At 38.6% G+C, this 27256-nt stretch overlaps 1 long non-coding RNA gene across 2 annotated transcripts in view; it reads left to right on the forward strand.

Moving 5' to 3' along the window:
* LOC148216630 (uncharacterized) overlaps positions 1 to 27256 on the forward strand; it is a 55081-nt gene that overhangs the window by 15991 nt on the left and 11834 nt on the right. Inside the window, exon 3 of one of the 2 annotated variants that reach the window (XR_015795048.1) lies at positions 7108 to 7167. This is a non-coding gene — a long non-coding RNA (uncharacterized LOC148216630). Of the gene's footprint in view, positions 1 to 7107; positions 9655 to 27256 lie in introns of those variants that run through there. The other variant, XR_015795047.1, reaches the window with a different exon arrangement.

Consider the following 27256-nt stretch of genomic DNA (forward strand, 5'->3'; position numbering starts at 1 on the left):
TACCTGGAGACAGAATAGAAGAGAAAGAACTGGAGATAATCACAAAATACAAAGACCTGCAAATAGAAGTAGAATGACTGTGGCAAAGGAAAGCAACGATAATATCAATAGTAATAATAGGCACGGGAGGGGGGGATCCCAAGACATCTGGAGATCATCAGCATTGACAAAATCACCATCAGTCAATTGCAAAAGGCAGCTTTACTTGGAACAGCTTACCTCCTGCAATGATACCTTTAACACCATCAAACCATCAAACAACATCTGCCTATCCCGGGTCCTTGGGAAGGACTCAATAGGTGGATAAAAATGCCAAATCCAGTCTAAACCTCTGGTTGACTGTGCGACCAACCATAACATAACAACAGCTCAATGTCCTGATCGTGGTCAAGATTAGATGGTAATGCTACTGATACTTCTGGCAACCCTAATATTTCTTCTCTTGATAGATTTGAGTCTTTGTCTCATTCTCTGAGAAGGAATCTTCCAGACAATTCACATTTAAATTGTAAAGTAGCTCAAATGTGAAGTCCAAAGATGTTGTCGAAGAACTAGAATGCTTTAATAACTATCGGACTGTTTTAAATAAGTTGACAGACCTAGAAAAATAGAATATACATAAGGGGAAATAAAGATCTCATCTGACTTTCCTTATAAAAACTTTATAAAGATTGGCTAAGCATTTCACTGCAGTCTACAGAAGACCATAGTCTATTACAGAATGTTAAGTGCACTTGACCCAGTCCCACTGAAGCATTACACAGCAATCTTTCCAAAGTCCCCCTCCCCACAAATAAGCTTTAATAATATGGATACATAAAAATACAAAATGTCACTTGGTTCAGGTTGAAGACACATGGCCATGGAAAAAGTAACATGCAACCAATCCAAAGAAAGCCCAGGATACATTTTGGATTTTGAAAAGCTATTTAGGGAATCAAAACTTATCAACTGGTACCTCGGGTTACGAACGCCCCTGTTAACGAACTTTTCGGGTTACGACCAGCTCCGGCTGCAAAAATTTACCTCAGTTTGCGAACTCTGCCTCGAGGTACAAACAGGATATGCAGCCATTTTCCCTCCCGTGACACGGTCCACGGCCATTTTTCGCCCCTGACATGTGGTCCACGGCCATTTTCCCGCCCCTGACACATGGTCTGCGGCCATTTTTCCGCCCCTGACACGTGGTCTGTGGCCATTTTTCAGCCCCTGATACGTGGTCTGCAGCCATTTTCCGCCCCTGACACATGGTCCGCGGCCATTTTCCCGCCCCTGACATGTGGTCCACGACCATTTTTCCACCCCTGACATGTGGTCCGCGGCCATTTTTCCACCCCTGATACGTGGTCCGCAGCCATTTTCCACCCCTGACATGTGGTCGTAGGGAGGGGGACTCTCCCTCCAAGCAATAGCCGCCTCCCTGTCCTCCATGCCAGAATGGATTAACAGTAATTACATTGAACCTTATGGGGAAATTTCCTTCGAGTTGTGACCAATTCGGGGTGCAACCAGAGTCATGGAACAAATTAAGTTCGTAACCCGAGGTTCCACTGTATTAGCTTGTTCGAGGAAGTGGCTCAAACAGTATCTGTGGCCACAACACTTGTGCATAGATCTGATGCCAAGCAACCATTATTCATTAGCAGTATCTGTGAAGTGCCATGTGTCAAAGGCAAACAGAAGATGGCTTTTCCAATGCCTCCCTCTGTCTAGCTTTCTGTTGATCAAACTGTAGCACCTTCATTGCTCCTCAGGTTGCTGAAACAGTGGAGCAGCTTTTCATTTTAAGGTGTTAAGAGAGCAGATGAACTGAAGTTTGGACCATTGGAGAAAATGTTAAGAAATGTCCATAAATGTTTAGTTTATGGAAAGCTAGTGTAGTTAGACTACTAGCATGTATGACGCTTCATTTCTCTCTCTCTTCATGTTTGTGAATTTAGCATATGATATGCATATTCCATGGTCAATATGTGTTTCCCCTTGGAATTCCACTATTGGAATGTATCTCGTATGAGTGACTCCTACCTAACTATTGTGTCCAGTTCTGGGCAGCACACTTTAGGTCTCAAATGGGTGGCTACACTTAAATAGTTTAAATACGATGAATAAAATAAAGAAAAATGGAATATGTTCAGAGAAAGTTAATGAAAATATTTAAGGGAGTAGAAACTAATGGCATATCAGAAAGTTGGGAGAGCACAACAACCGGGCAGTTGGACCAGGCAGCTTGCAGTCCAGACTGAATCATTCACAATCTGTTGCCAAAGCATCTCAGTCAGGATAGGGTTTTCTTAAATCCCTTTCTTAAAGTTAAGCTGGCAAAAGCACAGGACAGACCTATCATGGGAGACTGAAGGAGCTGGATATGTTTTCCCTTGAGCAGAAAAATCCAAAGAGGGGACATAATAGCATTCTTCAAACACTTAGAAGTAATATAGAAGGCCGAGACGCAGTTTCTATTAACCCATGCCAGGTCATGGAATAAGGGTTTAAATGAGGATGGTGGAATGAAATTTTCCTAACAATTAAGAGCAGCTTAACAGTGAAGCCAGTTACCCCAAGTGCTGGGTGACTCCCCTTCATTGTATGTGTTCAGACAGAGGCTAGATAAGCATCTGTGTGAGATGTTGTAATTTGGATTCCTATACTGTGTAGGGGATTGACCACAGTGATGTAAATGGCCCATCTTGATCATTCTATAGCAGTGGTTCTTAAACTGGGGGTAATTTGGGCATATTCTGGGAGTAATGGTACAATTTGTAATTGCTTGTTTATGAGTTGAGGATCCAGTTTGAGACTGCCACTGCTGAGAGGCTGGGGTAAAACAACAGATTCTGGTGTTTGTTTTTGTTTTCCTGTCTGTGTGGAGGGTAACAACGTTACTGGAGACCAGGAGAAGGTGTCATTGTGTGAAACAGTTGAAGAACCACTGTATATGTATTGAGAGAGAGGGATCCACCTCTGTATAGCACCAGGACTATTACACTTTATATACTTGCAAGTACATTAAGGGTTGAGTAGCCCACAGATGATGCACTACATATGGAGAATCTTAGCCTCAGTTTTACAACCCCAGCCAGATCTCCCCATGATTACACCACTCAGGCCCTCATGGCAAATTCAAAAGATACAGATACAAAGGGCCAACATTTCCAGTTGCATTCCTTACAGAGAGGTCACTGTGTCATTACCACTGCCTCTGCAGGCCCTGGGAGGCCTGGGAGGGAGGGAGGGAAGGAGGGAAAATGTTATTCATTCATTTATTCATTTGATTTATAAATCATGTTTCTATCCACACAAGGTAGCCCCATGGTGTAATGTCACATACAAAGAAATATGCCCATGAAATAAATCTCTTATTCAGGCTTTTTCTTCTGCCATAAGCTAATAAGGACAACAGGAACAGTCACTGCAGTAATGTCCCTTACACTACACTTCAAACATTATAGTCTCCCTAGTTCCTCCTCTATGGAAACTGATCACTATCTAGGAACTGTAATGGATATAGCAGCAAGCTCTTATTCTATTCCCAAATTTATTTGTTTTCTTCCACATTTTATCTCAACTTTTATATATCAACCTCTATAGATTTTGGAGGCTGATTCATGCTAGTTGTTTTCATCAAGGGAACAGAGGCTAGCTGATATTAAATGCATTTTTGTATGAATTAGACATACAATGGGAAAAATACATATTTTATAAGTTAATAATAAAAACATTTGTTCCAATAACTGACTATTGCTAGGCAGATATTTTTGCACTGCAGGCTGACACTCTTGGACAATAATCTAGTAAACTTAAAAAAAAAAAAAAAAACATGGCCCACCTATGGTATATACTGTGAAATTGTAGAATGGCAGTGTATTCATTTAAAACATATTTAGAATTTGCAATGGATGTAGTGGTATGATTAATGAATATTATTTTGTGTGATGAAGTTTAATGAGTTATTTAAACATTCAGCTAAGTGATCTATATAGCATGTGATATGATTTTTTTTTAAAACATGCCTTTTTTACACAAATACATTTCTTAGAAGATATGTATAGTGTTACTGTGTAAACATTTTTTTGTAATGAAATATTTCATATAAAGACTCATTAAAATGAATCACATTAATTTCGTTTGAGGTGGAAATCATGGCTACTAAAGCTCAAAGCAAATAGAGATAACAAAGGAACTGTAGATATGATATAAAGACTAGTATCTTATTTTTGGATATTTAAAGGAAAGTATCTTCTAGTTAAAACAAAAAATATTTTACTCCAGGTAACTAGTGGAAATTTAAGTGAAGGGCCAAGGAGATATAAATACAAATTCAGCCTCTGTTCAGTCTACCTCACAGGTAGGGGAAAAATATAGATGGAGTGTTAACAAATTCCTGGAGTAAAGGTGGAATATAACTAAGTTTAACGAAATTCATTTTCTTCTGTTTGAGAAGACACAAAGCTATTGCTTCAAAGACAACTTTTTTGCTATTAATTAGCTGCCATCAGTCTTTGTTATCAGTTCTTGTTTTAGGTTCAAGACTCTTGTTTTAAGTTCAAGCCCAACTTTAAATCATCATCATCATCATCATCATCATCATCATCATCATCAAGCTGCTAAGGCTGCCACCTCAAGTTCCCTGGAGAGTGTTTCAGGAGCCAAAGCATACCTTGGATATTTCTTATAAGTATGGAGAGGTCCATCCTCCATGGGCGAGATCCAACAAAGGAAATCCTGTCCCTGGTCATGCCTCACATTGTCCGACAGTCTATGCAAACCTGCTGCTCTAGATTTATATCCTCCTATTTGTTTCAATGAGAGAGAATTGACTGAGGGAGGGATTGCTGGCAAGGTAACAAGTGTGTGTGTGTGTGTGTGTGTACACACACACACACACACACATACATACATACATACATATACCATGTTCTCACTTCCAGCTTCCTGGAAGGTGTCCAGCAGGAAACTGGATTTGTCAGAGGCTTCCCTGTTGGCATTTTCTGAACCAGGTTTATCATGGTCCTCTCCTGCCTTTGATGTGTATGTAGTATATCAGAATTTTAAAATGTATGCATATACGCATTCTTCAGTGCTTGGTTATCAGCTAACACAAAGTTTGAAATAGAAATAAAAAGTTCCCAATATTTGCAAAACAGATGCTAGCCATAGCTGCAGTAGTTTCCCATCTTTTCCGTTGTATAAGACGGAATAGTAACAAGGTTTATGGCTTTTTCCACCACTAATTTTAATGGTTGTCATAAAAGCTGGTTTCTCACTCTACCTGTAGAAGTTGTAATTTGCCACAGGCTGAGTGGTGTTATTTGTACAATTATTTTAGGTTGACCATGATTTCTTATGAGCTATTGGCAGATTTACTCCCCAAAGCAATTCCCTGAAGAGAACAGGTCTGACTTACGGCCAGGGAGCTTGCTAGAGGGCCTGTACTGGTACTTATCATCAGATCCTATTTCAATCTAATTGCACATTTCAAGGGTCACAAATATAAAACAAACGCAGCCAGCCACAGGAAAGCAACCATCTTAAACCATCGACCATCTTAGACCATCTCAATAGACAGACAAAATTCTCTTGCACAGAGGGGAGGCACCACCCCAATTAATAATCATGCTTTCATCCTAAATGTGTCTTGGTTTCTGAAAGATCTGTGTTATTTATGAAAAGGAAAGAGAGAAATATACATGAGAGATGCTTTTTGAGGCTACTGATGAATGCAAATCCAAAACCATTCAGTCTTCAACTTGATCCTCTTTGGAGAATAAATCATTTCATCTGATAAAACAACTCCCAGAAACATTGACTGACACTTTCTGCTAGACCTGGCAGACTCAGAATTAATTTTGGGCAATATAACATTTAAATATCAAATATACAGAAGTTCATTTACAGATTATTTTAGACTTAATGACATGATTCACTGGCATCTGTCTTCGTAAAGTTAACTCAGCAATCATTTTGCCTGGGTCCCCTATTTCCCTTTAGAATCAGCAACAAAACCAGTTTCCAAAGAACCATTTTATGCTTCTCCTTTGAACTCTGGCCCCAAGAGATCCATAAAGAGCTCAGTATCTTTCTGTTAGGAAGGTTAACGTAACATGCTACACATAGGCTACAGTGGCATTGATGGAATTGCACTGGGGAATAAATCAACATTCAAAAAGCCTTATTAACATATTTTGAGGTTTGAATGAAATTGGGGGAATTTAATTAAGGTTTCTATGGTAGCATTATATGATAATTATTTATTCCTTTCTATGGCCAATGTGAAACTGGAGTGGAATTCTAATGGGCTCTTCAGTCTGCTGGATGCTAACCAGGAAAGGGAAATAAGCAGAATTAAAGTTTATAGCTCTCCTAGTTCAATTGCATTGGCTGTGATTAAACTCTGCTCTCTCAGTTTCATGTACAAAAAACATTCTAGATAGTTAATGAGATAGAGATAAGAAAATACAGTTTGTTAATGGTATCATTTAAAAGTACCCATTTTATCTGTGTTCATCATAAGAAAGCAATCCAAAACATATGTTAGGGCCATATTGTCCACCTTTTATTCAATATCAACTTTGGGGTTCTTTTCCAATCAAACAACATTTGGAACTATGCAAGGTGTAACAATATCTCAGTACCTGAGCCTGATTTGAATGTTTGCAGCTCCCCATATATTTGGACTCCACAATGAAACTTTTTAATTACTTTTCCTTCATTTCACATCTTACTAGACTTCAGGAGAATTCAAACACTTAAAGAACCTTAACTTTTGTGACATTTAATCCAATGTGGATATGGGGATTTGTATATGTATCTGTAGGGCAATATTTGCTTTATGTGTGTCTTGAGTCATTGAACCCTGCATGGGAGAAAGGTGTTTTATAGCACCAGAAGCTGGAAATTTATTGATTGGCAGTAGATCTCTGAATACTAAGAAAAGGCTTCTATTGTTACTTACCCTAGTTTAAATTTCCAATTATCTACAATTTTTAAATATAAAACATCTCTAGTTTCTTTTTAGTTTTTGTCTTCTGCAAATGAAGGAACCTGTATGTTTACCTGACAAGTTAATGTGCTCTCCTAATGTGCTCACATTTATTTTATATTTTTCAGGAATTGGAAATCAACAATTAAGGTTCATTCCACTGATCCTTGGGAAGTTCCAGGATGCAGGTGAAACTGTCTTAGCATCTGAGAGTTTATCATTTGAATGTTTACAATTGGAGTTGTGCAGTATTCATATCCAAAGTGGGCAACAACCATCAATCTCTAGGAATGTTAGCCACATGAAAATGCATAGACTATGAGAACAAGAATGAAAAGGGGGAATGCAGCTTTAAGCTGGTAGCAGCTTCTTAAAGAAGCTATGCCTTCTGGTCTCACATAGTAATCCTGTTGGCTCAGGATAATAAGAGTTTAAGTCAAAGTGTGCTAAGGAGGCAGCAGTCCTATATGTGACTTCAACCCATGCCGGGTATAGCCTGAATGCTACTAGTGTGGTTTGTAAACACAAGATCTAATCACTTTGGGAAAGAAGTAGATTTATTTTTCAAGTTTCAGTGTGGATAAATATTCATTAGAAGCGAATATGTGTAGCTCAAGGTTGAACTGTGGAGTCCTTGGGGTTCTCTGAGCTTGGTTGTTTTCTTGCAAACGTTTCATTACCCGACTAGGTAACATCTTCAGTGCTCAAATGTGATGGGATATTCATTGCCTGGAGAGTGCATTGGCTCTACTTTTCTGGGCATACTATAAAATGAGAGCTAATATTATTCATTGATTATACTGCCAAAATAGAAATGGGAAACTCTATTCCTCTCTTGCCTGGAAGTCTGAGGAAATATCTCTCAGTCTCACCTATGTCATAGAGTTATTATGGAGTGAACAATGTTCACTCCATTATACAAGTGTATTATGTACAATGTATACAAGTGGTATAGGGACATTTCACAAATCACTGAAGACCAGAGGAGATTTTATATAAACCTTCCAATACTGATTTGGGTACAGTAGCAAGATTGCTGAAGATGAAGCTGGAATGGCTTCTGGTGTGACTTCCTAGTATTGCTACTGGGAGAACATAAGAATTATGACTAGTTTAAGCACTGTGCAGCAGCTGATATAGCATCACGTGATCCCAGAATGCTTGTTAGGAGACCAAATAGCTTCTCTGATCCCCTCCAGTACGGGGACAGTTTCAACTACAATTTATTATAATATTATGGAATCAGGATAGAAGTTTGCTTCCATTCTCTGCTGTATTGCATTCTGAGCTGCTGTCCATCTTTGCTAATTACTTTACTCCCAACATAGCTCCTGCCGCCTGTAGGGTTCTCAACAAGCAGATGCCAAATGTCATGAGCGTTTATTTTCTGTATTCTGCAGGTGCTTGCTCTTTATAATGAGTTAGCCCTTTCCCTTCTCATTCTTGTTCTCGTAGTCCATGCATTTACATGTGGCTAACATTCCTAGGGATTGATGGCTGTTGAGCTAACTGTACCTGTAAAATGCTGCTTTATATTTCTTTCTTTGTTTATTCATTATAATTATAATCTGCTTTTTCTGTAGAAGTTCAAGGCTACACACATAGTACCCCTCTGATGTAATCTTCATAACTACTCTATATATTACTATGATTGGCCCAGAGTCACCTAGTGAGCTCATGGCTGAGTGAGGACTTCAGTCTGAGCTCCCCAAGTCTAAATAAATGTTATTCTAGCTTAAGGATAAGTAATATGAGGCCCACGGACTGCAACAATTCCATACTTTTTTCCGAAGCCTTCAGAGATCCTGTTGTTGCTGAATATGTGTTATCAGGTTGCTTTCTTGTGTAGAGAAAAAATGATAACAAAAAGTGCCCCAAATCCCCATGTTCTCCCCATTCATACAACATCATAGTGTCATCATTGTTCATGGCAACCATCAGCTATTGAAAAGTGTCCCTGGTCACAAAAGGTTGCCTCTCCTGCTCTAAATAGAAATATGTCCTTAGAAATATGCATGTTGAAGGTTAAAGCATATGAGTGAACAGTGGGCATCTGCTTCACATATAAGCTAAGTGGAATCACTTTCCATTTTTAAAATGTATTTATTAAAAACAAATCAAAAGATATAGCATTAATAAGTGGACAAAGAGAATGACTAAAGTTATACAAGTTATACAAGTAATGCTCAGGATAATGTTACTGAATTATTGACCATACCAGACAAAGTACACTGAGTTATTTTTATGGTATGAAAAAAATATAAATCTTTGATCTTAGTACCACAATCTATACAGAAATAAATAAATAAATAAATAAATAAATAAATAAATAAATAAATAAATAAGTAAGTAAGTAAGTAAGTAGAGGGAAAAATAACCTACTAAAGCAGTATAGCTAAGTATTTGGTTCTGACCTTCCCCTCTTTTGTTACTCCAACTGATTTAAGGTGTTTATAAACATAAACTTTAGAAACCGTAATCTATATGTTTGTATTTGCCTTGCTATATGATATGTAATATATATGAAAGTCATTTTTGTGTAAATTTAAAGTTCCATTAGAGAGAGTGTGTGTGTGTGTGTGTGTCTTAATTTTGCCATTGCTGCATGTCCTCCAAGTTTAGGTTCAGACATTGTCAGTGTTGTATTTTCCCCAATGTTGTGCAAAGTTTGTCCACACAGCCATGAGCATGTATCTTAGTAAGTTATGTTATTATTTTATTGATGTGGTAAACCATATCCTTCCTTCCTTCCTTCCTTCCTTCCTTCCTTCCTTCCTTCCTTCCTTCCTTCCTTCCTTCCTTCCTTCCTTCCTTCCTTCCTTCCTTCCTTCCTTCCTCCCTCCCTCCCTCCCTCCCTCCCTCCCTCCCTTCTCAGTGGCACATCCACAAACGGACGGAGCCACGGAACACTTTAATGGGGGTTGGAGCAGTACTTGCGGTGCTACATGGCGCACAAACAAGATGACTGGGCGGAGCTGCTACCATTTGCAAAAGTAACATACAACAACGCCGTCCATAAGAGCACCGGCTTCACCCCATTTAAGGTGGCTACCGGACGAGACTTCGTCCCTATGCTGGAGCTACCCCAACCGGCATCCCAGATAGACTAGTTGGACACTTGGTTTGCTCGGATAGACGCCACGAGGCAAGCAGTGTGGATGGCGCTGCAAGGGGCCAGAGCAGACTATAAAAAGTACGCCGATCGTAAGCGGCTCCTCAAGTGGCAGTGGAAGGTGGGAGACCAAGTGTACCTCTCGATGTAAAACCTAAAGATGCACCAAGCCTCAAAGAAACTCAGCCCACAGTTCGTGGGGCTGTTTCCCATCGCAGAAATAATTAATCCGGTGACCGTCAGGTTGACGCTCCCCAAGGCACTCGGGAAGATCCATCTGGTCTTTCACTGCAGCTTGTTGAAGCCGCACCAACCAGACAACAATTGGCACAGGGAAGAGCTGACCCCGGCCCCAATTATGGTAGATGGGGAGCAGCATTTTGAAGTAAAGCAAATACTGGATGCTAGGAAACACAAGGGACAAATCCAATTGCTGGTGCAATGGAAGCATTTCCCAAAATCGCACAGTGAATGGGTGAGTAGCGCCCACGTGAAGGTGCCCAAATTGGTCCAGGACTTTTACAGAGAGCACCCCAGGAAGCCAAGGTAAAAAAGGGGACTCTGTCTTCAGGGGGGCAGTATGTCAGATTCAGCTGGGGCGGCACAGCTAGGGACTTGCCCAGCCACGCTGAGTCAGTTCCACCACCCGAGCGCAAGCAAAGGAAAAAGGGGAAGTGGAAAAACCACGAACTGATTAATGGGCCAGCTGGGACCACTTAACTAAAACCGCAGAGCGGATGTTTTGTATTGGCACCAATTAACCTCGGGCGCTGCAGACAAAGGGTTGAGCAGCGGCTAGTGGCAAAGCAATCAGCGTGTGATTAGGAAAACCCCGGCTTTGCCCGCAACAGAAAGAACTAAGGAAGGCACGACCATGCCAGCGGGGTAAAGCAATCAAAGTCAAAAGAACTGAACTGAATCTGCCATTTCGGCGAAGGGGGGAATTACTGCGGGTGATTTGTAACATAGCAATGGTGGAAAGCATGGGAACAGGGGGACTATAAATTGTATTCCAAGATATGCCAAGCCAGTCCTGGCTTTGTCTGTAATTATGTACGTTACGCTTGAGTAAACTTCTTTGTTGAACACATGTGTCACGAGAGTTTCTCTAGACGAACAGGGTAAACCTTACACTGTTGACACTCTTGGTATAGAAGTTAAAACACTCTCCCATTGTCTAGGCAATATAAAAACCTCTAATTCTTTATTCCACTCATCCCTTAGCATCTGCATATGAAATTGATTTGTTGATAATAAATATCTATACAAATTATTATTATTATTTTAGTTTTAAAAGATTTAACAAGTTGTTCTAATATCTCAGGTGTCTCAGAAGCTGAAAATGCTGATGTTCCAAACAAGGTTGTTAACAAATGTTGTAAATACTGCCATTGGATTACATCGGCTAGATGATATTTACCTCTTAACACAGCATAAGTTAAAAAAATCGTCTTCATCATCTCTCAGTTGGTCCAAAGTCAATATCCCCACTTCCATCCAATTTTTCCATATCACCACCTTTTTCCCAATGTTTAAAGTTGGGTTTCCCCATAAAGTCAGTTTGGCATGGGAAAAAGGGTTAAATCTTTTTTTATTAGAGAGTATGTTCCATAGCTTTCTAACTGATGAAACTGTTTCCAGAGATATTAGAGTTTTAGTGTATTTCGATCCTAAGACTGTCCATCCAACCAAAGGTGTTATGTATATATATTCCAAAGTTGCCCAAATCAGAGAATTAACATTGTTGGCTTCCAGTGTTCAGTACTTAACAATCAGTAAGCTTTATGATATAGCTCCAGATTTGGAAGACCAAATCCTCCTTCATTAATTGATAATTGCATTTTCTGTAAAGATATTCTAGGAATTGAAGAATCCCATGGGAATGTTCTAAACAAAGAATTTATTTTCTGAAAATATTTTCCAGATATAAAAACTGGAATTCCTCTCAGAATATAAATGAATCTGGGAATAATATTCATTTTGAGACTGTTCACCTTTTAGGTCTCATTCAGTTTATGTGTATATCTCAATAACTTTTTGACAGAAAGCAGCATTAGTCCATTCAATGAGATTTTATACAATTTGACATCAGGAGGGGGCATCTCTATAATTTACATCTTAATCTGCTTTCCCACAAATATAATAACAGTTTTGTGACAACATAACCTATGTATCAATTGCTCTCATAGACTGACTAATTGAGGTCTTCTCTACAGGAATGTTTGTGCAGAATTTTAAGATGCTCCTTTGAAATATATAGTGTATGAGATGTTCTCCAAATGCATCTGTAATCCAGAATCCTTTTCTGACTACAAACTTTCATTAGTGCTCGGATTATGTTAAAAAAAAAAAAAAAGAGCCTTTCCAAATCAGACCAACAATCAGAGAATAGGCTAGGCCTGTTATAGGCCACAAAGCAGTAAGTCATAGCTTTATTTCATCAATAATACTTTGCCATTAGCATCTGTAATGGAGTGCCCACTTAACACCTCCATTCAGAAGGATCTGGTGTTTTAGTCCCTCTGGGTCCTTCAAGGGGTGGAGGGTCCAACACACTTTCTGCACAATATCTACTGTTGCAGCCTCCCACAATCTGGGGGGTGGGAGAGGCTGTCTGTAATTGTTGCCACTACCAATTTAATTCAGGGACAAATTTTCTCTTTCCTTCTTTCCTTCCTTCCTTGTAGTATCAGAGTGGCAATATGTTGTTAAACTACTTTCTTAGCAAAATGAATATACCAGTATAAAAGAAAATATAAGTATATTGCAGCTAAGAAACCAGTTAACTTATGTATATGCATATGCAGCTAAGAAACCAGTTAACATTAAAAGGAAAATGCCTACATTTTCCCTAGATAATTAATTTCTTCTGATTCACCTATCCTTATCCTAGGATTGGGGCAGATAGTCCTTACCTCACAAAAGCCAGATGGGAGAAATTCATTCCTCCTGCACTGGAAGATAAAGAAGAAAGGAAGAATGGATTCCTGCCTCCTTGTATTTACCAACAGTGAGGCCAGAGACTTGACACCTCAGGTTCTTCCTTCCCACATGCACCACCAATCATTTGTCTAGACCAAAACTACTCAGTATCTCAGTCCCTGCCTCCCTGCATTTACTCCTAATCAGTTGACCAAACTAAATTGCAGTTGCAGAAAGTTTGAGAAGCACTGGTTTAGACAATGAATTATATTAAAAAGTATAGTCTATAAAATGGAAAAATGAAACTTTCAGATTTTAAGAAGTAAGTGTAATCTTTTTAGGATAGGTAGGTAGACAGTTGAATGACAGATAATCTCACAAAAAGTCTATCACAATGTTTTCCTATTACAACCTTGAATATGAGAGATGGTAAACTCTACAGTTTGAAACTATTCATACAAATGGCTATGAGAGAAGGCATGGGTATATGTTTGTTTGGGTATTTTTATAGTTTGGCTTATTTCCACTGTGGTATTTTTTCACTTTACAAAGTTAAAATATCATTGGCAATTTAAAACATCAGTCTTAATGCTTGCTAAGCAGGGATTGGTTTTGTAAGAAGCCAGTGGCTGTGCAGCATTTAGAAATGTAAGAATGAACAGCCTGGGAATTAAGCTGCTTTGTGTAAACTTGTTTTTCACTGAGGTCCTAAGTATTTATAGGTGCACTCTAGACTTTAATATGAAAACTTGTAAAACTGCCTAAAGGCATAAACAATGTTTGAAATGCATTTTAACACAGTTGGCCATGAATTATAAGCATGCTGTGACCTTTTGCAAGCAAACTAGTCACCAGGGTTGCCATCTCTTGAGTGTGTGTGTGTGTGTGTGTGTATGTGTTATGATGCAGTGGGAACACTGTCTTTGGCCTGCTTGGAATTCCATCTTTCCAGAAGAAGCACAAAGCAATTATAACTTCAAAATTGAACAGACTACAAGGCAGCTCAGCTTCATTTTCAGGGCATTAATCTGTAGAGATGTGCTTGGTCATAAAGAAAGAAGAAAATAAGCTTTCTCCTACTCCTTGTAGCAAAAAGTAAATTTCAGCCTCAATGGTTCTTATTCTTTAATGTTTGCTTTGCAATGTTAATTTGCCCATGGCCTGAAGTAAATTCATTACTAAAAAGAGATAAGTGTATGGAATCAGGCCATGAAAAAAGTGTATTCATTCAACAGACGCTGATAACCTTCTATAATTCAATCGACTCCTACTGATTTTAGCATAACTAGAATTCAGCCAGTGTTTTGGTGATCACACAAACTCAAAGAGATGAAAAGGCCACAAAAGATATCTTTGCTCTTAATGGAAAGCCCAGAAGAACTGAGATGAGAGGTTTCTTAGAAAAGAAAGAAAGCCATATTGGATATGGCATATAGTATATATTTCAAGTATAGATGCTAGGCAACCCCACTGTATGGACCCTCCCCCCCCCAATATCTATATACTACTAAAATTATTAAACATGGTGAAATGGTGCATCATAGGGCAACGATTTTTGAACCAAGGTACCTCAAATGGACTAACTTACAGTATGTGTCCAAAATCTGGGACCATTACTCCCATGGGATTGAAATTTGGGGAATTTGTGGCTGCTTCAGCACTGCTGCACTGCCACGTAAGCCTAGGTCACATGATCATTATGGGCATATCCCCAACCTCTTTTCTACATCCTTCTATCCCCTGTGCCCAATCAGCTGGTGGCAAGGCCCAACAGGCAAGCAATGATTGGCTGCTTTGGAAATGAGGCAGAAATCTGAAATCTCTTAATGGTGATGGGCGTTGAGGGAAGGATGAGGGAGTGACTTGGATACCTGCTGGTGAAGTAGGGCTGGCTGGGGGGTGCTGGTGGTCAATGGATGACCCCTCTTCTTCCCTCAAGGGAGGGGGCTCTCAGGGACACACCAGAATGAGGATCATGGGTGCAGTTTTCCTCATGGTCTGTGGCTCCCTTTGTTCCACCTCCCCCCAGCAAAGTGGCAGGCAGTTCTGCAGGTCAGACGAGGAGGAGAAGGAGGCTTCACCAGGGCTCTCCTGAGGGTCATGAGGGGAGGGCAAATGGTCCAAGCCTATATTATGTGTGGAAAGGGAGGGAAGGAGGATTGGAGGATGGAAGGATGGAAGGATGGAAGGGGAGGGAGGGAGGGAGGGAGGGAGGAAAGGGGAGGGAGGGAGGAAAGAGGAAAGGAAAGGAAAGGAAAGGAAAGGAAAGGAAAGGAAAGGAAAGGAAAGGAAAGGAAAGGAAAGGAAAGGAAAGGAAAGGAAAGGAAAGGAAAGGAAAGGAAAGGAAAGGAAAGGAAAGGAAACGAAGATTTCTGAAGCTTGTTGTCAGCTTCCCACAAGCAAAGTCAGGGGGGAAGCCAGCAGCAAGTCAAAAGTTGGTCATACTCCCACTGCTTTTTTGCCCTTGGTCATTCTGTTCCTCTGTTTAGATATGGAAATATCTCTGAAACGATGACCCAATTGGCCACAGGTTGTCTAGTTACCAATATGAAGTGTAAAAAGGTGTGGCATGGCCTTCCCATCTAGTATATGGCATCACTGATAAGGTTCTGAAACAATTTTGCTTCCCCCTGTCTAAGCAGCTTGATCTGTTTACATAAAAGCCATCAGAAAGGCAAGTGGAAAGCAGCTGCAATGGAACAAATGAAAGAATAAACAACAGTCGTTATCAAAGAGAGAATTTCTGAGTTGAATGTGCAGTGTTTTCACAAGGAAAAGTGTAAGATCAATCCTGAAGCATTGGCCTACCAGATACAGTAGCTAGTATATCTAATTATAGCTGGTTTCCCTTTGGGATTTTGTTCTAACAGGGTTACTAAAGAGTAATAATTGCCAGTTTTTCTATTGGTGACAGTTTTAAACTTGTGAAAATTCAAGAGATAAAAATGCATTCATCAAACTCATCCGGTCAGTTTCCAATATTCACCTTATAAGTTACTTTACTAGTTCCGGGCAGAAATGTTGTGGAAGAAAATGGGAATGCTGCTATAATATATGAAAAACAGTGCTGATTTTTCTCATCATCGGCATTAGAACCAGTGATTGCCCTATACGAAATCACATTTCCACTGTACTGAATAGGTAGAAGAAGGAATTCCAATCTCATTACCCTTATTACCACACCATGTATCTTTTTTCCCAATTCCTTTGTCATCTTTAATTAAGCCTGATTCTTTCTGTGACTTATTCAACATGTGGCTATGAGATGCACCTATTTAATGTCTGAAATAGGGTCAAGATTCTTGGCATTTCCCACTGAGTCCACTATTACTATGCACCAGAAAGGGAGAGGCAGTAACAAAATACTTAACATTTTCTGCATTAAATATTAATCTGATTAACATTAAATTAATATAAAGCCTGTACTAAAATTTTAGATCATAGATTTGGAGAGAACATATCGGTCATCAAATCTAACTCATGGCTCAGTGCAGGATCTGACATTTGTCTATTCAACTTCTGTTGGGAGAAAACTACAGGTGCCCTCTAAAGGCTATAACAGAAATTGATTTCAGTGTGAGTACATTGGCACAATCCATTAAATAGGATTCTGCTGTGGTGTGGAGAAGAAGTACTGGATGGAATCTGATGTTATATTTCATTCTCTTTTCAGAAATCGACACAACACCCTCCCCCACATGTAGGAGTACTGAGTATAAAAAAAGATGATATATTGGGAAAAATTGTATATTATATAGCTAAAGTTGACCATAAATCAAACTCATGATGACTACATGAACAGACCATGATTTTTTGCTGGTAACAGAATAGAAAGGATGTGCCACTGACCATTTGGGATATTTGGGATATTTTGAATTCCCAGGCTAGTCTACAGCTCTAAAAATTCCAGGATGGTTTTCCATCCAAGAATTAATTAGGTCCAATTCTGCTTATCTTTGAAATCCAGAAATGTCAGCCAGGTGCTATACCTATCAAGACACTATATGCAGATTTATATTAGGATCAGTTTATGTTTGTAAAAGTTAACATTAATGAAGCATTATAAGAAACTCTGTACATTAGAAAAAGTTGTAAATGACAAGGAATGCAGATTTTACAGTGTATTTTTTCTTTCCCAATTGTATGATTATTTATTTAGGTTATGTTGTTTATTAATCATATTTATATAGCTGCCCATCTCACACAAAGTGACTAAACACACACACACACATACACACACACACACACAATTTATACTGTATGTACATAAAATCATGTGAAGCTGATATTAACTGATTTAAACTGATCCTCAGTCTCATATTGACCTAATGTACTTTGATATAACATGGAAGAATTGCCAATTACTTATTCAGGCTTCTTATATTAAGAAATAAACCAATTACAATGAATAATATTTCTCTTGGGGATCAGGTTGAAATGGGTGAGTTTGTTTGCAATGAATGTACTGAAGGGAAACCAATCCTTTCATTCTTTACTAGTTACTAGTTATAGCCTTTATAATGAATAGAATTTGTGCATTGAAGCAAGTGCAGCAAAGCTTATCAGTTGCAACTAACAGAGAAGAAAACCTGAATGCTAGTTGTGCAAGCAAAAGAGCTCTTGACATGAAACAGTTACAAATGCTTAGGGAAAAAAATGTACAGGAATACAAGGGCCAATTAATGCCCTCCACAATCATGATTTGAGCTACATATTGCCATGTTGGACTCATAGATGAATGTTCCAAATCACTTCTTTCTGCATTAATGTACTTATAGCATTTGCCTTATTCAGATAAAACAACAGCACAGGGCCTGGTTACTTGAGGGATCTCCTATTTCCCATAGTATCTGCCCAGCCAATTCAATCTGGCAGGGTTGGCATGCTCTGCGTTCCTTCAATTAATAGTGCCACCTATCATGACCCCAAAGGTGTGTCTTCTCTGTAGCAGTATCTGCTCTCTGGAATGAGGTTCCTCCCAAGATCCAAATGGTCCCCCACCCTGCTGGTGTTTCAAAAGGCCTTGAAGACCTAGTTCTTTACTCAGGCCTTTGGCAAGGATGACTGAAGCCTCTTTTTAATCTCGGTTGTTTTTCTTTGTTCCCATCCAGTTTTCTCATTCTGCCTTCTCTTTGTTTCTTTGTTGTTGTGTGTGCCTTTTAAAAAAATTAATACAGTGGTACCTCTAGTTACGAATGCCCCTCCTTACGAATTTTTCAAGATACGACCAGCTCCGGGCCCAAAAATTTACCTCGACATGCGAACTCCGCCTCGAGATACGAACCGGATCCACAGCCATTTGCCCTCCTGCCACGCGGTCGCGGCTGCCTGTGGGCAAGATTGCGGTAGCAAGGAGATGTTCGGTGAGGCTTGTGGTGTGTTTTGTGGCGTTTGGAAGGTTTTTGTGGCTTTTGGAAGGTTTTTGAGGTTTAAAAATAAAATGCATATGTTTCAGAACTGTTTAGCCGTATTTACATTGAACCTTATGGGGGAAATTTACCTCGGGGTGTGACCAAATTCGGAGGGCGGAACGGATTAACCGTATTTACATTGAACCTTATGGGAAACTTTACCTCAACTTGAGACCAACTCGAGTTGCAACCAGAGTCACGGAACGGATTAGGTTCGTAACTAGAGGTACCACTGTATTTTTATTTTTTGTAACAAAGCAATATTTAATTTAAAAAAAAAGATTTTTTTTTAAATTAAAAGTAAAAACTAAAAATACAAAGAAGGAAAAGATAAAATATCTATTTTATGTTTTATACTTACCAATAGTCACTGATTTACCAATAAATTCACTACATAATATGAACAATACAAGATATTATTGAAAGATATTGCAGAATCTCTGCCATAGTAACACATATTGCTGCATCCTTTGATTAGTAGAAAACATTGCCTTTTCCAAAACAGATCACATATTTCTGACAACCATTCCTTGACATCTGGAATCATACAATTTTTCCAGTTTCTTAATATAAATAATTAGTAAACCACCCAGAGGTGCTGGGAGTTGGGTGGCATATGAATCACTACCACCATCATCATCATCTGAATTTAGTTAATACAGTTATTACTGATGTAACAGCAATACTGGAGAAAGAATGGATCAAGTCACTGTTGGCATTTGCTCTCCTCTGTCAGCTGTTTTCTAGACTTGGCCAATGAGACATCTGGATCATCACTAATAGAGAACTTAGTCTGCTAGCTCAAATCATTCATCTGCTAAGTAAACACTGACCTTCCCAGAAATAAAGTCATCTCTAGGTTTCTGCTGAAGCCACAGGCTTTGGTTTTCCACTTGAGTTCTTGCTGTCTTTTATCCCATAGTGTGTTATTCTCTGCCTACCCTAGCTTTGTATTCTTTTTTGCTCCTCAGATCCTTCCTCACTTTTCCTTGCACAGACTTTCTTCAAGATGAAAGGCAGCCACAACAAAGCTGTGACCTCCAATATTGCTCCAGGAAGGTCAGAACATGAGAATGTGGGACAGCTGAGGAATGAATATTAGTAGGAAATCTATCATGTCCAAACACCTCTCTATACTAAAAACTAAAAGACAGCATTACTTGGTGAAGGGGACAAAGTCATGTTAGATTAGTACAACTCAGACTCTTCTTCTCCTAGTTGCTTTCTGGTGACCAATTTGGCTGCTGGCAGTAACATGAAACACTTCTGAATGTAATATTCTTAGCACAGAAATTCATAGCACTTCCTGATAATTCAAACCTCCATTGCTAGAAAAAAGTCACAAGGAAGACATGCAACACACTTAGAGGATCTCTGTACCCTTCCTTTCCTTTCCTTTCCTTTCCTTTCCTTTCCTTTCCTTTCCTTTCCTTTCCTTTCCTTTCCTTTCCTTTCCTTTCCTTTCCTTTCCTTTCCTTTCCTTTCCTTTCCTTTCCTTTCTCTTGCAGAATATATAAAACGAGTGATTTCTCCATAGACTCAAGAAGTTGTTCTGTGTTAGCAGCTGTGATATATGTGTAATAAATTTTTTTATTACACCAATGCAATAAGGCTTGGCTAACCAATGATATTATATAATTATCCAGCTTTGCTAAACTGTGAAGAAATTCTACAGCATAATTCTGTACATAATTTATTTGAAAGTAAATCTCCTTGACTTCAGTGGAGTGTATTCATTAGTAAGTCTGCATAGGTTTGCTGCTTTATAGTGGAATACTGTATATACTTGGAGATGGAACTCACCATTTCTTCATTGTTTTCTATATGTACTACCTGCTTGGGGTATGTAACATTTGAAGGGCAATAGTGTCTGTCCACCATATGTACAGAAACTCCACGTCTGGAGTTTTGGAAGAAGTATATCACTCTGCGCAACCCCCCAGTGGAGAAGTGTGTTGTTCCCTTGCTTCAGCAAAGTGGAATACATTGCCTTCATAGTGTAAAGCATCTCAGTGGCGCATGGTGCACTCTCTTCACTCAGTCCTACTATCTGCCTTGGTGTTTGCATTCAGTTTTTGGTAAGGCCAGGGAAGAATAGTTTGGATATTGGGGGTGGGGTAGGGGGGAATTGATATATCATAAATCCTCGGGGGAAAAAATTCTAACTCTGAATTTAGGGGTGCTTTGCATGTAATGTTTTCAGGTCATATATATTCAGTAAAGGGATTTTAGGCAGCAATTCAATGACTATTTACATAGGTACATTGGTGAATTACTAACTGATCATGCTGTTAATCCTGTGAAATCCTCTCCAGGAATGCATCTTAGGTTCCCATGACAATTTTAGTTTTCTGATTATTAAAACATATAAGCATATGAAAGCTTATGCTGGTGCATTGCATTAACATTGAGGGGATATAAAGGAAATCTGTCGTGCATTTCTTTTTACACCAACACAGTGTAATTCAATAATAAGGACCTACTTGTAGAGTGAATTGCAACAATGCACTGAATCTTCAAGCCAATGTTTCAGTTTTCAGCTAAAACATTTTGGTATTGAACAAACTGGGTTTTGCAGATCTGCAGGTTCCTAATAAAAAACTATGCATTATACATTGTAATGGAAGAGGTAGAACTCCCAGAATTGGACAGAGGCATCTTCTGTGAAATGAGATCAATGTATGAAAAATGTCTATTGTCTAGGATCATCTCCATCAAACACTACCAATTCTATTAAAAAAATAAAAAAGGCATTTGGTGGAAGGAACGTTAAGGTTGTCTCCTGTTAGTCTATTAATTTAGTTGCACACTCCAAAATCTGAATGAATCTAATTACTGCATTAACCCCTGCAGGTGAAGTATAGTGCTTTGGAAATAATGCAGAAAATTTGCTTCACAACAAAAGGGAGTATGAGCATAGCACTTGTCTATAACTTGTCTATAACTTCCCTCTGAAACTGTCATCAGATCATAGGAAAAGATGACTAAACTTAAAATCAGCATGCTAAATAACCTAAACTTGATGAGAGAGAGAGGGAGAGAGGGAGAGAGGGAGAGAGGGAGAGAGGGAGAGAGGGAGAGAGGGAGAGAGGGAGAGAGGGAGGAAGGAAGGAAGGAAGGAAGGAAGGAAGGAAGGAAGGAAGGAAGGAAGGAAGGAAGGAAGGAAGGAAGGAAAAAGAAAGAAAGAAAGAAAGAAAGAAAGAAAGAAAGAAAGAAAGAAAGAAAGAAAGAAAGAAAATTCTCATACACCACCATGCCATCTAATACATTTGTATTTACCTCAATGAGCTTCCCATGCCATCTGCCTGCCCATATGGTTCTCCAATAGCATACTTAGATAAGCCTAGTCCACTCTGTCTTATTTTATTTACTATTTTATTTAGTATTTTGAAGGTAGTCTGTCATTAACAGTCAAACACATATGTACCTGTTTATTGTAATCATATGGGAAAGGATTTCAGATATCCTGGAGTGGTTCTGTAACCTTCCCATTAATATTTTTCTTCCAATAAGGGTTTATCTTGTCTTGCCATTGCAGTTTTAGATCTCCTGGGTTTTGTCAACATCACTGGCTGGCTTCTGCAGCATTCCTTTGAGTGCTAATATGAGCATACTGTGGCTGTGTATCTGTACGCTGCTTTATTTCTTTTGCTTTCTTTGGCAACTTTCTTTCTATGTAGTCTCTGTGTGAGTCAAAATGCTTCTTTACAATCCATAATGATATTTGATCGTCAGTTTTTAATCCATGCACTATGCTTATAGCTTCCTGATTGACTTGGCTACATCTATTTGAATGTCAGAGATTGCTCACAATTAAATTGCAGTTTCTCTCTTTAGGCAACAATATACTTGACATCCTTAATTAAACAGCATAATTTGCAGATTCAGCATCATGCGTTGTGTTTGGCTTTGAATTTTTTTTTTTTAATTTCAATAGCTTAGTGAACAGAAAAATACAACTTGTTGAATCAGTAGAGCAGTACAGTACATAGCAAAATGTATTTGAATTGTACTCAAGTCCACCCCCATCACCACCACCACCCCAGAAGCTGCAGGTGGACTGGGGGCTAGTCTGCAGGTGGCAGAGTTCATGTTGCAGAGAACCCTGTCCACTTCCTCTGAGGTCACATGTTTAAAGAAACCCCAGATGATTTCACAAGATGTTGCCTCAGTCCCTTTACTGGAGTCTGCTCATATAAAGTCCAAACCTGAACTGATATAAGCAATTGCATTTGCAAAAAGGTCTTGCAAACATATCACAACAGCCTACAAGAAGATTATTCTACTCATCCCTCCCCAACAGGATGTACGTTACCTGGAAACAGTGCAGCTGGATGACATTCTGCCAGTACAATAAGAGTGGAGAAGTATGAGTGCTGTACCCTTATCCCCACAGTGAAGGCCGATATATGAGTTTATACCTACCTTCAGTCATATTCTCTCCTCTTCCTCAGCCACCAGCATATTCATAAATTCAGATATTCATGGAGGTATGTGTGAGAGAGAAGGGTGCTGATGTGGCAGTCTTCATTCCCATTCTTCATATGTCCATCTGATTATGGGAAGAAGCCTCTACATTTTTAAGTAGGACATCTTCACAGTTCATCTCTCTACACAAGCAGGAGATCTTTCATAGAAGCATGGGAGTGGAGCCAGCAAGTGTGATCATCCCCACCACAGGTTCAGTTCACATGAAGGAACATAGAGAACAGAATGTTGTGTAGCTCTCAATCTCTGTGCATCCTATGCCACCTATGTACGCATGCTTTTACCTCATAAGTCTCAGACTCTACCAATGAAATTGGAAAGTCTGGATCTGAGTTCTAATTATTTACCAATTTTAGGAAGAGCTTTACTCCACTTTAGGTAAAGAAGTGTGTTCAGACTTTGCAGCTCAGTGCAAGAATGAGACTTATTGGACCAAGAATGCAATGACAGTACTTGAGGGGCATATAAAAGCTAGAGTCAAAAGTCACAGTCCTGCCCCTCTATTCATTTTATGTGATCTATAGAATGCATGAATCAGGTTTACATGAATGGGACTTTTTGTCAAACCCAAGATCTACATTTCTATTCAGGCATTCAGCCTGTTCACATTAGGCCAAATGGAAATGACAGCATCAGTACACATCCAAGCCTTGTCCCTGACATTCTCTTCTCATCAATCTTCATTCATCTCATGTTCAAATGGGAATAGCAGCCTATGTGTCATAACCGCACGCATGCTTCAATTCAGCACAGATAAAAGGGGTCATCAGATCTCCATACTCCAGCAAGAAGTGGAAGGTCTGAGCAGGCATAGTTGAAAACCTATAGAAAGGGTGTTATATGTACACCCACATTCCTTTCAAAATTTAGCTAGCCCAGGAACCAACTGAAAACTATCTAGAGCTTTCATTAGTTGCAAATAGAAATACCATTTTACTGGTTATATAACAATCTTTGGGACAGAAACAGTACAAATGTGAAGTATCTCGGTTTATTCAATGATATCAGAAAATAATATTGGTAAATAATATAATAGGAAAACATGGGGCAAGTATAAGCTCACTGGTTTTAATCTGAATGAGTTTTCATTACTGATATAAGAGTACTGAAATGCTAAAAGCTTGCTGGATTCTTTATGGTTCCCTAACTTTGGAAAACTAGCTTTTTGGTCAACATGATAAACTACCTTGTGAGATACATGGTAATAGCAGGCCATCTGGAGATATTTACAGATTAATTTCAAGTAACTGAATTATTATACCTAATGGATATTTATCCCACTATATTGCTAAGGAGCTCAGTGAGTTAACGTTATTTACAACTGATTGCACTGAACATATAAGTCATCTGAATATATGATATTTATGAGTTTTTTCCCCACTTCTATTAGAAAATAAAGCAGGTTTATTTTATATTAAATTCACATTTTGGTGATCACAATTTCTGCCATAGATATTTGAAGACATGACTTAAGCATTTGCATAACAATTCAGTTTCTGCCACCTCAGCAGTAGACTCTTTTGAATTTAGTGACATTTACTCCCAGGTCAGTGTGTATACTATGTGCTGCATAGGGTTGCATTTTTCTAACAAATTCAGTAGGATTGATATGATTGCAAATATATATGCGACTGAAGCCAGTTGAAAACAAAGAAGCTTTTTTGGAAAAGGCATGTATAGAATTGCACTATTGATTGTGTGCTTAATTTTTCTATTTAACTAGTAAAAACGAAATGCTCTTGACTTTTGTCTGGACTGTCTGGTTAATAATTTGAATATTTTGTTTTTGTTTTTATTTTCAGGAGGAAAAGTAAAGCATGTAAAAATATGAACCTCAAAACTAGTTTTGATTAATTGGTTCCACCATTTACATTATTTTACTGTTTTCTACCTGTCCACTTCTCTTTAGCATTTAAAATCTAAAATGAAGTTCATAGTATAAAATAAGAAGCTATATTGGTCCGACTAGGTTAGTATCCTCTACACTTACTGCGTTTTTCAGTTTCTCAGCTGTATCAGAGCTGTATTGATAGAGATCAAAGTTGGTTCCTATAGCAAACCCTGCTCCATCTGTAGCGTGCTTTAGATTCTGAACCTGCAAAGAATGGTGCAATGTGACTCCATGACCCCAGGGACATATATGCTGAAGTATACAGAAGTTAAACCTATTCGTGGTTGCTAGGAAGTTATGATGCAGTGTTGACTATGAGTGAGAAAACCTAGAGTCAAATCTCAACTCAGTCATGAAGCTCACAAGGTGATTTGGACCAGTCATTGTTTCTCTGCCTAACCAGTCTCAGAATATGAGAATAGAATTAGACTGAAAATGCATGCAAGCTGCCTTAGGTCCTGAAGGAAATGAAGGACATTAGTGCAATGGAATCAAGCAGTACTGGCCCTGTGAATGTTTTGAACGTTTTTAGAGTCTCCTGTGCATCAGAGATGTTGGATATGGGACGTATATACCCCAACATACATTTAATTATTACATATAGAAACTGCTGAACATGACTTTGAGGACAGAACTGGACTGAAAAAAAAGAGAAAAGAATAGACAGACAGATAGACAGACACACACACACATAGAGACACAGAGACACAGAGACACAGACAAACCTCTGTCTCAATATAAAAACCATGAATACAGACTAATCTGGAGACAGCATCACGAATGAAGTTGATAGTCAATATATGCATTTTAGAATAATTATATAATAGATTTCAAAGCTGCTAAATAACTGTTAGGATGAATAATTAATACAAAATGGGTTCTTCAACATTTACACATAATATTTGCAAATAGTAATATCTCTGTAGGTAGGTGTATGTGAAAGAACATGTTGTTGTAGTAGTTGTTTAACTATGCACAATGTACTTGAAAACAAGTCCCTGCTTCTGTTCTTTGTCCACTGGGTGATACTATTGCTCAATTTATTCATTTTATCAAGGTCACTTATATAAAGATTTTAAATGTTACATAGCAAGGTTCTTAAAGAATATAATTTGATGAGCAATAATGATCTCTCCTGAACTTCAGGCCAAATTGCACTTAGACAAGTTAGAGTTATACATGTCCTTCACCATCACATATAATGCAGTAAGCATCTACTCAGCTATGCTTCCTGGCAAATTCCATCTTATGTCAGAAGAATGGAAATGATGAATAATATGTTGAAATCACATTAGAAACATCTGTCATAATCCACATAAAATCCATTTCAGGCAGGTAGATTAATTGTTGATATTTCTTTGAAACTTTAAACCGCTCTTACATATCAAATAGCACATTCTTTCGTTTGTGCAAGAAGAAAAGCTGTCCTTGAAGAAGCCAAATACTCACAGGAGGTAAGAGATGTGACACAATTGTGTCTGAAGAACAGAGGATGAAGAAGTATCTTGTCCTTGTTGCAGATATCTAGCATACTGGATAAATCATGGTTAACTGAGAAAATGAAGCTGGTGATTTTGTCTCCCTAGTACTGACATAGCAGAATTACCTACAGGAACTCATGGGGCAGTTGCTTAGAAATTGAAATACAGAGTGGGGTATAAGAAAGGAGTTATCCTTGTTTAAAACTGCATAAACTCAAATGATGTAGTTGAGGAACTACAAAATGCTGAACAATAGACATCTCGAAATTTTACTGGGATTTTTGAGAGTCTGGCAGGGACAATAAGTTGCTTCCTTCCAAATCTATTGAACCCTGTCCTGTATTTATACAATTATTAATGAGGATAGGGATCCAAACAATTAAACCAGTACCCACTTTGTGGAAATTTTGTGCTTATTGATAAAGGGAAAGGGGGCTTTAGAAATTAGCATTCTAAATTATGAAGATTGCACCAGAGGTATGAGACAAGTAAGCTGTATTTGACTGTCCTACTTTTGAATTGTTCAACCTGCGGAAGAAAAGTATGTTTAGTCTTTCTCAGCTCAACAAACTCACCTGCCTTTGACCACCATGTCAAACAGGACTTTAGAAAGATAAAGGACATATTACGATAATTACACCCTTTGTAGCATTACATATCCTTTTCACTGTTCCACTATGCAAAATATGTGGATGTATTAGAAAACCTCTGTTTCTGACTGACTGACCGCATTAGCAAAATGAGGAGAAAGGTAGCTGATACTTGGAATTTCTTGACTGAAATGAATTCAAAGTGAATTTAAATAATGTTACTCAAGTGAAACATCTACAGAAATTTAAAGTGAATTAAAATAATTTTAGTAAAGTTTACTAGATTTTTGGGGAGCGGGAGTGGAGTAAGGAAATTTCTGAGACAGACAACTCTTTTAGAGCTTGAGTTAAAAACAACAACAAAGCTTTCCTATGCTTGAGC

This window comes from Python bivittatus, unplaced genomic scaffold (genome assembly GCF_059951505.1).
Source record: "Python bivittatus isolate LINGU-HERP-01145 unplaced genomic scaffold, Pbiv_v1 ctg000080_np1212, whole genome shotgun sequence".
NCBI classification, from domain to species: domain Eukaryota; kingdom Metazoa; phylum Chordata; class Lepidosauria; order Squamata; family Pythonidae; genus Python; species Python bivittatus.